This window comes from Lygodium microphyllum, chromosome 27 (genome assembly GCF_053477565.2).
Source record: "Lygodium microphyllum isolate KBCC chromosome 27, Lygodium_microphyllum_v1.1.10, whole genome shotgun sequence".
In the NCBI taxonomy this organism is placed as follows: domain Eukaryota; kingdom Viridiplantae; phylum Streptophyta; class Polypodiopsida; order Schizaeales; family Lygodiaceae; genus Lygodium; species Lygodium microphyllum.
In genome coordinates, this window is record NC_141161.1 from 97,721,062 (window position 1) to 97,734,953 (window position 13,892).

At 39.2% G+C, this 13,892-nt stretch overlaps 1 protein-coding gene across 4 annotated transcripts in view; it reads left to right on the forward strand.

Annotated features, from left to right (window-relative positions):
- The window catches only part of LOC148012641 (AP-1 complex subunit gamma-2-like), a 235,857-nt gene that overhangs the window by 221,377 nt on the left and 588 nt on the right, over nt 1-13,892 (forward strand). The window lies entirely within an intron of this gene.

The following is a 13,892-nucleotide window of genomic DNA, read 5'->3' on the forward strand; positions in this document are numbered from 1 at the left end:
AGATGATGCAGATAACAAGAAGGAAGATGATGAAGATGGGTTTGTTGAAGAAGACCAGTTCAAATCCAAAGAATGGAAGAAGATGAATAACAAGGCACTAGGCATCATTGCCTGGGGACTAAGTGATGATGTGCTACATCATATATCTGGTATTAGAAATGCTAGAACCGCTTGGGAGGAACTTGACATAATGTTTGGTACCCAAGCAAAGAACTCAAAGGTAAAACTACTCATACAGTTTTATAAACTAGATATCAAAGTCAGTGCTTCTATGACCATGCACATTAACAAGTTCAAGAGCTTAAAAACCTAGCTTGCAACTCTTAAGAAGAATATTGATGAAGATGAAGCAATAGCCGTACTACTTGTAAGTATAAACAAGGATCCATATGAAAACCTTGTGTCTACTCTAAGTAATGTTCCAAGTCTCTCACTCAAAGATATTGAGCACTCACTGCTTGATGGAGAAAGCAAATTTAAAAGCAAAGATGTAAAAGAGACTAGCTCAAGGGAAAACCTCTTATACACTAGAGGAGCTACTGGACCCAAGGGAAGAGGTCGAGGATTCAACACCGACAACAGGAATCGGATGACATGTCATTATTGTGGTAAAACTGGCCATATTGTCAGTGAATGCTTCCACAAGAAAAGAGCATAGCAGATGCAGAATAACCACCACTAAAATCAATTCATGAATGAAGAAGAAGAAAAAGATACTTCCGCTACCATCAACAACTATGACAAACTGTTTTAAGGAATTTGTTCCCATAGTGGATATTGTAAAACCCCTACCAAGATGTAAAGTTTCAAGCCTTAACTTGACTAGGCTGCAAAAGAGCTAGTCTCCTGGTCCATGTTTACATGCAGGGGGGGCAAAAGCCAGCAAGGGTAGAGACTCATCATTTGAGGGGGGGTGTTGAGAAATCAAATGATGTATGCCTAGAAGAGGCTTTGTATAAGAGAGATGACAAAAGTTGTATGCTCCAAAAGAGATGTCCAAAATCCCATAAGCACAGAGAGGAATAGTGATACTATCCAAAAAAGCTATATAAGCATATACTTGATACTCATTTCAATGTAATGGTACTTTCATTTTGTCACTCAAGATTGTGTTTATGAGTCCAAGCTAATTCATCTTGGAACCTAATTCACTTGAGTTACAATCTTTCATCTCTACCATGTTCCATATCTATAATCTGCGTCCTCCATAGCTAGCATAGCTCTAGATCCGTGTTTCTCAACACTTCAATATCACATGTATGATTATTCCCTAGGTAAACTTTCCCAAGATTACCTGCTGCATAGGTAGAAAAACACTCCAGAGATGGAGTTACATGAAATGAGGGACCACTGTCAACAATCCACGATTGTGACAAACCATCATGAGCAGATAACAAGGCATCTATCACATCCCTTTTAGTGATATACATGTCTTCCATTGTCATAGCATGTGGATCTAAAGATGCAACCAGCAAATCAGCATCTTTATCTTCTTCTATCTCCTCAATGACAACACTAGATACCATATTTACCTTTTCTGTTTCTTTAGGGATAGAGCTGCTATCCTTCTCATTCTTTTTGCCTTTTGCATTAGCCTGCTTCTTGCGTTCTTGCTCCTTCTTATAGTACCTGCAATCGGGCTTTTTATGCCTTTTGCGTCCACACTGATAGCAAGTGACATCTTGTTGTTTTTCTTTGCTTTTGCTATAATTTTTATGCTTATTTGCAGCACTTGACTTCTTTTCAGTCCGTCCTCTAACATTATAGGTTGATCCACTGTTTTCCCCACTGGACTTGCGTCTAATCTCCTCATTGAGGATAGAACCACGTACACCATCAAATGTCAAGTTGGGGTTTTTGCTCAACGACACAACCAATGCTTCCCATGAATCTGGCAAAGTCATGAGCAAGAAGATAGCCTTTAGCTTAGGATCAAAAGCCGGCAAGCCTGCATCCTGTAACTGACTCAAAATACCTGTAAATGCAGCCAAATGCTCTGAGGCAGGCTTAGACTCATCAAGCTTTAAGTTGACTAACTTTCGCATGAGATGGATCTGATTAACAGGAGTAGTATTCTCATACGTAGCTTTGAGTTTCTCCCAAACTGCATATGCACTGTTGAGTCCCTTGATATCAACCAAGATATCATCAGTAACTGCCATTTTGATGTAAATAATGGCCTTTTTATTCATTTTAGCCCAATCTTCATCTGACAAAGAAGCAGGTTTTTGTTCTGCCAAAGCATCTTCACAATCCTTCAGAAAAAGGATACCCTGCATACGATCTTTCCAAAGATCAAAGCCATTGCCATCAAATTTGCAAATCTCAAAAAGATTCTTTGTGTCAGCAGTGGATGCACTTCCAGCCATTTTTCAACAATAAATTTCTGCAATAGAATGCTGAATGCAATCAGCCAATAGCAGGTTGCTGTATATAACAGCAAATACACAAACTTGCACTTCAAAGTGTGCCCAAGAAGCAAATATTTTGCTGTAATTTCAGTCCAAAGGGCTGATTACAGCATATACACAAAGCAAATCTGATACATATGCATACAAGACAGCTCCCACTTCAATAATACATCACCGTAATGCCCAAATGCAATAACCCGAGTGCTGTATGTGCCATTGTTTCACTGCACAATGAGCATTCAGTAATACATATACCAAGAGAAGCTACCTTTTCATAACATTTGATACATCGCAAGTCCAAATTTCTCCCACTTAGCAGTGAATTTGCTGTAATTCCACTGTCAAAGCACAAATCGGCTCAAAATACATCACTAATGTGAAAAGCCCCAAATTTTCTGCAATAAATCTGCCCCAATTGCATTAATACATGTTCCTGAAAGCATAAAATGGGCAAATTCAGCAAAATTTCATAAAATTTTGCAAAAGCCCCAAATTTTCCGGGTCCAAGTGTGCACAAATGTCAACCAATCTGACTTAGCTGAGCAAAATTTCACCAATACAGCAAAAAGCCCAAATTTTATAGGTCCAATGTTGAGAAATTTTACTCAAACGAGCGAAATTTCACCAAATTTGGCGAAATCCCGAATTTATGTGCGCACAATGTCTACAATTTTGACGCAGATGTCTGTATTATGCATGAACAGCACTAAATCTGGAAAAGCCCCAAATTTTCTGGCTCAAATCTGCACAAATCTGAGAACTGTGCTTGCGCGCACGAACGGGGGCCTGTTTTAATGTGACAAGTCACAAAAAATTACAAAAATGATTGTCGTGACTTGTCGACTAATCACGTGATCAAAAACAAACTACCGCCTGTCCACGCTGACCACATCAGTTGCCGCCTGACTGTCGCTGAGCAGATTTGGCTGTCGCCTGTCCACGCTGACCTATTTCTGACCTGGCGACTGTCTGTCCAGCTGTCGCCTATGTAAAACGTGACCTGAACACTGTTGCCTGACTGTCCTGAACAGAAACATGACCTGGAAAGATGACGACCTGACCTGTGCTGACCTGGAATGGTTGCGCTTGACCTGTCTGGTTACAGACTTGAGCAAAAACAAGCCTGCAGTACTGTTGCTTGTTTCGCGCGTGCTCTCGCCTGACCAGCAGAGATGACGACTTGCTGATTTCTCACGAGCGAAGCACTGGCGATGTCTCGCACAAGCTCCGGGAAGCGCACACACCTTAGCCGAAGCTCTGATACCAGTTTGAAGGAAAGCGAAAATGCCCAAGTGGTGTGCGCAGCAAGAATGGAGCGTGTTCAGCAGTAGAGAGTGCAGAGAGAGTAGAGACTTGAGTTGGGTGTGTACCAGTGTGGCACACACAAAGAATGAAAGAATTTATTTATGTTTTAGGGTACGGTACAATTACACCCGCAAGAGTGCGGTCACATGTACAAGTAAAATATATACACGGGAAGTGTAGCGAAGGGCCTTTACACCCAACATATGTGACCAGATGGTAAAAAGGTGACCTTTGTGTATCTAGTCTTTGGGTTAGATAGAGTAGTTATGCTAGTAACTGAAAGCACAATGCATCGAGTTACTGGGTGTTGAAGTTATTAGGGATCTCTATTTTGCGGTCCGGAGAATATTCCATGGAATATTCCCTGGCTGACCAAGGAAGATTCATAATATGGTTACTATTGGTGCATCAAGTGGTGCTACTACTATACTGACAATTCAAAAATTGAGGATTCTATCCACCAACCTTCAGTGAAGGCAAGTTAGATGGTACAAACTACACTTTGTGGAAGTTTAAAATTACAACTATCCTTGATTCTCATGAGCTTCAGGAGATGGTGTTGAGGAACTGACCCAGAACCACAACCCACTAAATTCAAGTGTTATGATTCCTCCAAATGCAAATCTTCTATGAGTTTGGAAACAAAGAAACAAAAATGCATTGTGTGCCTTAGTTACAAGTTGTTGTGACAATGTTTTGACCAACATACAACCAAGGCATGAGAGGCTTGGAATGTACTGAGTCAATACGAAATACAAAATCAAACAAGGATTCGGAACATGGAGAATCAACTAGCAGCAAAGAAATTTGCTAAAGGAGAGACAACTAAAGCATTAATCACTCATATCAAGAATCTGCATGACCAAATGGTTGGCATTGGGATACAAAGGACTAGTGAGGAGCTAGCTCAAAGGTATCTTCAGATTTGTCCACCAAAGTCTGATGGATTGGTAACTATCCTAAATACTCAAGTGAGACCCCAAGCTTTGATATTTGAAGAATTTTGTACACTACTAATGGAGGAGGAGTTGCCGCTTAAAGCTCGAGAAGGTAGCACTAGTGGAGATGCTGCATTTTCCGCCAATTCGAAAGGCAAAGGTGCTTCCTCTACCAACAGTGATAAAAAGAAGAAAAGTGGAAGAAATTTGCAAGGTGAGTACTTCTACTGCAAGAAGAAAAAGCATGCAATTACAAATTGTCATGTCAAGAAGATAGATGAAAAGAATAGTACTGTGAAGACTAAAGGGAAGGTAATAGCCAATATAGCTGAAGTAGAGTTGAAGTTATTTATGGTGGCCATTAAGTGTGTTCCTCGGCGGAAGAAATATCTACCACTGACTCATGGGTATTGGATAGTGAAGCCTCCCATCACATGACCAATAAGAAATGTCTATTTAGTTCTATGAACCCTCTACAATAACCCATCCTTGTGATAGTTGGAAACGATGTAAAGTGCCCTATTGAGGACACAAGAACTATTGTCTTTGTTGGTGCAAATGGTAAACTCAAAAATCTTTCAAATGTGTTGTATGTTCCAGAGAGTAAGAGAAATTTTCTATCAATTGCTTCTATAACTGATATTGGCCATGAGGTGAGATTCACTAAGATAGGTGCAGAAATTATTGACAATGCTAGTACAATTGTCAATAAAGAAAGAATGAACATGTATGAGCTGAGTGTTCTTACAGCCACCATTGGTGTGGGCACAAGAAACTTTGGCATGAAAGATTTGGTCACATTGGTTTTGCAATGTTAAAGGAGATGCATAAGCAAGGTATGGTGGCTCACCTACGTGCAGTAACTGAAATGAAGGACCCATGTGAAGCTTGTATGATGGGCAAGCAATAGAGAAAGGCATTTCCACAAGAAAGCAAGAATAGAGAGAATGCTTCTCTAGATTTGATGCATACTTACTTGTGTGGTAAAATGTCTGCATAAGCCATGGTGGTGGTGAGTTCAACTCAAAGGAGTTTGAAGACTTTTGCAAGAGCAAAGCAATTAAGCATCAATTGACGACGCCTCATACACCTCAACAGAATGGCATGTTGAATGTTGAACTCACACAATTGTGGAAATGGCAAGGTTCATGCTTAAGGGTAAGAGATTGGCTAACCAATTTTAGGCAGAAGTTGTTAATACTGCAATCTACATTCTCAATCAGAGTTGAACAAAGGCTCTTAAGGGCAAAACTCCTCATGAGGCCTATTATGGTAAGAAACCACCCATCTCACATTTTAAAACTTTTGGATGTGAATGTTATGCACACGTCCCAAAGAATAAGAGAAATAAGTTAAATCCATAAAGTACAAAATGTATCTTCTTGGATTATGGTGATGAGCAAAAGGCTTACAAATTGTATGACCAAGAGGCAAAGAAGATCATAGCCAGCTATGGTGCAATGTTTAAGGAGAATCCACATATGGTGGAAGAGGAGAATATACGTTATTCTACTTTATCATCCATCGAAGAAGTAGTCCACTATGAACCTATCCCAAGAGCTATCCGTACCCTCAAGGAGGAGGAAGTATCATCTTTAAATAATGAGGGAAAAGTTCACCAACCTGTAATCACACCACTGAAAAAGCCATTGTCATGATGGGTCAAGTAGCTCTATGATTGCAATAATCCTCTGCCTATCACAACTGAGGAAAAGGCAAATGGACCCAGGAGGTCTCTGAGAATAGAGAAGTAAAGAAAGGCTTCTGCTCACATAGTCAATATGGCCTTGATGGTTGAGATTATGAGAGAAGTAAAAGAGCTAGCAAACTTGGAAGAAACACTTTTGCCAATCCAACATGAAGAGCAACTATGCAAGTTGAGTATGATAGCATAATGAAAAATGATACTTGGGAGCTAGTGGATCGGCTAGAAAAAATGAAGATTATTGGCACCAAGTGAGTCTAGAAGGTTAAGTACAAGGTTGATGGCAACTTATAAAAGTACAAAGCCAGATTAGTTGCACAGGGATTTTCACAGGTTGAAGGATCTGATTTTCAAGAATCATTTGCTCCAACTACTAGAATGACCACTATTCGCACAGTGCTTGCAGTGGTCGCTTATAAGAAGGTAAAGTACAAGGTTGATGGCAACTTATAAAAGTACAAAGCTAGATTAGTTGAACAAAGATTTTCACAGGATTTGATTTTCATGAATCAATTGCTTCAACTACTAGAATGACCACTATTCACATAGTACTTGTAGTTGCCGCTCATAAGAAGTGGCTACTTTACCAAATGGACGTTAAATCATTGTTCTTGAACGGTGACCTCAAGGAGGAAGTGTACGTGGCTCAGCCACCGAGTTTTGAGGTCCCCCATTCTAAGAACAAGGTTTGTAAGCTGAAGAAGGCATTGTATGGGCTAAAACAAGCCCCTAAAGCGTGGTATCAATGAATAGATAAATTATTCTTAGACTTGAATTTCAAAAGATGTGTGAGGTGCTAACTTGTATGTTTACAGGGATAGTGAAAAGTTTGCAGTGATTGTCCTATATGTAGACGACCTTCTTATTACAAGTGACTATGAAGATATGATCCATTAGACTCGAAAGGCTTTGAACTCTAAGTTTGAAATGATCGACTTGGGCTTATTGCATTATAATTTGGGGATTGAAGTCGAAAAAATCTTCATCTCTCAAAACAGTATGTGTAGAAGATTCTAAAAGCATTGGGTATGACTAAGTGTAAGGAGATAGCTACACCTATGGAGGTCAATGTGAAGTTATCCATTGAGGATACATCAACACTAGTAGACATTGGGATGTACAAGAGGTTGATTCACAGCCCTCTACTTGTATAATACCAAGCCAAATATCAATTTTATTGTCAATGTTTTGAGCAGGTTCTCAAACAAACCACGAGAAAGTCATTGGAAAGCTGGGATGCAGGTGCTCAGATACTTGAAGGGAACTCTTGACTATGGTACCACATATAGTTTGAGAAGTGCTCTTATGGAAAACTGTGACTCAGATTGGGCAGGTGACATTGATTCCAGAAAATCAGTTTCCGAATATCGTTTCTCTTCAGGTTTAGAAATATTCTCTTGGATCAATAAGAAGCAACCAACTATGGGATTGAAGCAAAGTACAAGGTAGCTTGTTTTGCTACATGTGAAGTAGTATGGTTAATGAGGATCCTATAGCATATGGGAGTACAGCATGAAGATCCATCAATGCTAAGATGTGACAATCAAAGTTGCATCGCCATTGCCAAAAATCTAGTTTTTCATACATGTACCAAACACATTGAAATACAGTATCATTATTTGCATGACTTGATCGAGGATGGGATAGTAGACCTGGTTTACTGTCCAATGGAGAAGAATGGAGTAGATATCTTCACTAAATCTGTTACAAAGGATCTCCTTTGAATTCATCTTCAAGGACTCAATGTTGGGCTAAGAATGTAGTTCAACATTGACAAGGGGTGTTAGATGTGCTCAATACCCGACCCTCGTAAGGTGCCACCAATCATCCATGATGCTTAAGTTGTAGGGCCCTCATTATGAGAAGAAGTTATGTGTGAGCACTGATATTAGTCGGATCCTGACTTGTATGTCAGATAAGGTCTATGTGATCAAATGGCAAAAAGGTGACCTTTGTGGATCTATACTTTAGGTTAGATATCATGCAGGTAGCAACTCAAGGCACAATGCATCAAGTTGCGAGGTGTGGAGGTTATTAGAAAGCCCTATTTTGGGATCTAGGAGCCGCTTCTGCCACTCTTGGATAGGGGGTCTCAAGAAAAGCAGCCCCTAGCTGGGGGAGTCTCAAGGGGGACCAACGGCCCCCCTAATGGGGATCCACGGGTAGCACCCCCCGGGCCAATGGTAAAGGAAATATTCTAAATAATATTTGTTGGCCGACTAGGAAAGGTTCATAATATGGTCAAATAGGCCAACCAGACGGCCTTCCCAAGATATAAAAGGAAGACCCCTCCAAAGCCATTGTTAATCTATGTTTTACCCAGTTAGAGTTCTTTTAACTCCTCTTAAGCTCTTCTCCTATCATCTGTCTGAATTACCATCTAAGCTTCACAATGGGAGTGTACGAATGGATAAAGCTATCTTTGTATCAATTTGTTTGAAATTAAAGTAGTTTCTGTTCTTCTCATATTTATTGTGTGTTCTCTACTCCTTGCTCAAATTCTGTCCATTGTGCCGTATAATTTTTACATCTTGTACTTTCATATACCATAGAATCCTCCTTAACCATACTGGTTCTCACATGCAAAAAAACAAGCTACCTCTTGTACTCTACTTCGATAGAAGACAATGCCACAATTGGTTACTTCTTATTGATCCAAGAGAAGATTCCTAAATCCAAAGAGAAACAATATCTAGAAGCTATTTTTTTAGAATCACTATCACTTGCCTAGTCTGAGTCACAATTCCCCACAAGAGCACTTTTGAAATTGTATGTAATATCATAGTGAAGAGTTCCTTTCAAATATCTAAGCATTCGCATCCCAGCTTTCCAATGACTTTCTCATGGTTTGTTTGAGAATCTGCTCAAAATACCAAAAGCAAAACTAATATTTGGCTTAGTGTTACATAAGTAGATGAGACTACTGACCAATCTCCTATACCTCCCAATGTCTACTAGTGTTGATGTATCCTCTATGGATAACTTCGCATTCACCTCCATAAGTATAGCTATTTTCTTACACTCGATCATGCCAAATGCTTTCAAGTCTCCCATGCATACTTCTTTTGAGAGAGAAATATTTTGCCACATACTTCAATCTGTAAACAATAGTGCAACAAGCCCAAGTTTGTCATTTCAAACTCAGAGCTCACAGCCTGTCAAGTGTGATGGATCATATCTTTATAGTCACCTATAATAAGAAGGTCATCCACATATAGAACAATCACTACAGACTTTCCACCATCCTTGTAAAACATATAACTTAGCATCCGAGGCATACCTTTTGAAATTCAAGCCTAAAAAGAATTTATCTATCCATTGGTACCATGCTCTAAGGACTTGTTTTAGGCCATATAATGCTTTCTTTAGCTTACAAACTTTGTTCTCAGAATGGGGAACCTCAAATCCTAGTGAATACACCTCCTTGAGGTTACCATTCAAGAACGTTGATTTAACATCCATTTGGTAAATAGGTAACTTCTTATGAGCGGCCATCGTAAGTACTATGCGAATAGTGGTCATTCTAGCAATTGGAGAAAATGATTCTTGAAAATCAAATCCTTCAATCGATGAAAATCCTTATACAACTAGTCTGACTTTGTAATTTTCTAAGCTTCCATCAACCTTGTACTTTATCTTCCACGCCCACTTAGTGCCAATAATCTTCCTCTTTTCTGGACAATCCACTCACTCTCAAGTATTAGTCTTCATTATGCTATCATACTCAGCTTGCGTAGCTACTCTCCATGCTGGATTGGCAAGTGCTTCTTCCAAGTCTATTGGCTTCTTTACTTCTCTCATAATCTCAGGCATCAAGGCCATATTGACTATGTAAGCAAAGGCCTTTCTTTACTCCTCTATTCTCTAAGACCTCCTTGGTCCATTTGTCTTTTCCTCAATAGTGATAAGCATAAGATTACTTCAATCATAAAGTTTCTTCACCATTCGTAGCAATGTCTTTTTCAGTGGCGTGATTTCAGGTTGGTGAACTTTCTTCTCATCATCCGAAGACGATACTTCCTCCTCCTGTAGGATAGGGATAGCTCTTAGGACAAGTTCATAGTGAACTACTTCTTCACTGGATGATAAAGTGAAAGAACTTATATTCTTCTCCTCCACTATATGTAGCTGCTCCTTGAACACCATGTTACGATTTGCTATGATCTTCTTTGCCTCTTGGTCATACAATTTGTAAGCCTTATGCTCATCACTATAACCCAAGAAGATACATTTTATGCTTTTTGGTTTTAACTTGTTTCTCTTATCCTCTGAAACATATGTATAACATTCACATCCAAAAGTTCTAAAGTGTCATATAAATGGTTTCTTACCAATATAGACCTCATAAGGAGTTTTTCCCATGAGAACGTTTATATAACTTCAATTAAGAATGTAAACTGTAGTATTAACAACTTCAGCCCAAAAGACAATCCCTTGCCCTTAAGCATGCACCTTGCCATTTCCACAATGGTGTGATTTCCGTGTTCAATAACGCCATTCTACTTAGATGTATGAGGCGTCCTCAACTGACGTTTAATCCCTTTGCTCCTACAAAAGTCTTCAAACTCCTTTGAGTTAAACTCACCACCACCATCTATTCTAAACTTTTTCACACTTTGCCCTATTTCATTCTCAACAAGTTTTAGTCATTATTTGAGATTACCAAAAGCTTGAGTCTTATCATGAAGAAAGTACATCCACATCTTTCTACTATAGTCATCGATAATCAATATAAAATAATAAGATCCCCCCAATGCTTGTGTAGGCAACCACACAAGTCAACATGCACCAACTCTAGAGGACCCTTTGCTCTATTCTTGCTTTCTTGTGAAAATGCCTTTCTCTATTGCTTCCCATCATAGAAGCTTCACATGGTTCCTTCATTTTGGTTATTATTGCAAGTACATGTGTAACCATACCTTACATATGCATCTCCTATAACACCACAAAACCAATGTGACCAAATATTTCATACAAAAGTTTACTTGTGCCCACACCAACGGTGGCTATAAAAGCACTTAGCTTATACAAGTTGTTCATTCTTTCTCCTTTGTCGAGACAGCTTTGCTAGCATTATCAATAATTTCTACACATCTTGGTGAACCTCACTGCATGGCCAAGAGCAATTATAAAAGAAATTGATAACAAAATTCTCTTAATCTCTGAAACATACAATACATTTGAAAGTTTTTTTAGTTCACCATTTACAACAACAAAGGAAATAGTACATGTGCCCTCAACAGGCCATTTCGCATCATTCCCAACCATCACAATGATGGATTCTTACAAAAGATTCATAGAACTATATAGATCTTTCTTGTTGGTCATACGGGAGACATCACTATCCAATACCCATGAGTTAGTGGTAGATATTTATTGCACTGAGGAACACACTTTCTCGATGGTCACCATAAATAACTCCAACTTTGCTTTAGTTATATTGGTTGTCTCTTTCCCTTTAGTATTTACGGTGCCATTCTTTTCATTTTCCTTCTTGACATGATAATCTATAATTGCATGTCCTTCCTTCTTGCAATAGAAGCACTCTCCTTGAAACTTTTTTTTCCCATCCTTTTTTTTGAATCACTGTTGGTGGAGGAATCATCTTTGTATTTTGCATTGGCTGCAGAATCTCCATTGTTGCTACCTTCTTGAGCTTTAAGCCACAACCCTTCTTCCATTAGCAGTGCACAAAATTCCTCAAACGTCAAAGCTTAAGGTCTCACCTGAGTGTTTAGGGAAATTACCAATGCATCAAACTTCGGTGGACAAATCTAAAAACAGCTCTATGCTAGCTCCTCACTAGTCTTTTGTATCCCAGGACCAGCCATTTGGTCATGTAAATTCTTGATCCAAGTGATGAATACTTTAGCTATCTCTTCTTCAACAAACTTATTTGCTCCTAGTTGATTCTCCAAGTTCTGAATCCTTGTTTGATTTCACGTTTCTTACTAACTCCTCAATACATTCCAAGCCTCTAATGCCTTGTTTGTATACTAAATCAAGATTAAAACAACTTGTAACTAAGGCACATGGTGCATCTGTGTTTCTTCATTTCCAAGCTCATAGAAGATCTACATTTGGAGATATCATAACACTGAAATTTGATGGGTCAGGGGTAGATTGTGGTTCTAGGTTAGTCCTCAACGCCATCTCCAAAAAGTAATAAGAGTTAAGGATAGTTATAATTTTAAATTTCCACAAGGTAAAGTTTGTACCATCTAACTTTTCTTTAGTGAAGATTGGTCAACGAATCCTCAATGTTTGAATTGTTGGTACATCAACACCACCACCTAATGCACCAGTGCTGCTAACCGATGTAGTAGACGACATTTCTCCTCTTCATTGTTGAAGCCCTTGCCTCTTGTGTACTTAGAGTCACATGTGCTTAGATACCATGTAAAAATTGCATAATGCAGCAGATAGAATCTGAGCAAGGAGTAGAAATATATAGCAAATATGAGAACAGAAACTATTTTAATTTCAAATGAATTGATACAAAGATGGCTTTGTCCGCTTGTGTGCTTCCATTGTGAAGCTTAGATGGAAATCTAGACAGATGATAGACAAAGAGCTTAAGGCTAGTTGAAAGAACTCTAACTAGGTGAAAGATTTATTGACAATAACTTTGGAGGGGTCTTCTTTCTATAGCACGGAAAGGTAGTCTAGTTAGTCTGTTTGACCATATTATAAACGACCCCAAAATAGAGATCCTTGATAACTCCCACACCCTACGACTTGGTGCATTGTGCCTCGAGTTACTACCAGCATAACTACTTTATCTAACCCAAAGGCTAGATCCACAAAGGTCACCTTTTTGCCATCTGGTCACATAGACCTCATCTAGCATACAAGTTAGGACCCAATCAATATTCGAGCTCACACATGGCTTCTACTCATGATGGGGGCCTTCCAACTTAGAGCACCATGGATCATTGGTGGCACCTTATGAGATTGGGGCATTGAGCATATCTAGCATAGGGCTCCATTGCCTATTTTTCACTCTATGGGATGGCAACCTTAGTGGTATTAGAATGCCCCCACCATGGCTTCTCTCCCCATTCCTCCTAACCACATGCATATGGTAAGGCTAGATTGACACTGAGCGGTAGAAGGAATAAGGAAAGGGGCATCATCAATGTGTGTAGCTTCCATTTGAAAGCCAAAAGGTGTTTTTCTTCTGGACCCAACTCTTCTATTTGCCTCACACCTTCAAAAGAAAATTTTGGTTGGTGGAAGATGTTCTACTTTACAAGTGGCAAACTCTAATTCAACAAAAAGTGTTCGTAAACTTTTCTAATTGGTTTCTTTTAAAGAATAAAATGCATACTTTCATGCACTTCCGCTACTTGCGTGAACACACATGGTAGATCTACCTCTAAATTGATGAAACTTCCACCGTTGTATTGTGAACCTAGCCTAAGAGTCAAAAGCTCCAAATGCTCAATTGTCCCTTGACATTGTCTCCCTGCAAGTCATGAAATTTGTGGTGGTAAATGGATGCAATTCTTGTGGTATAGGTGTCTCCTTATG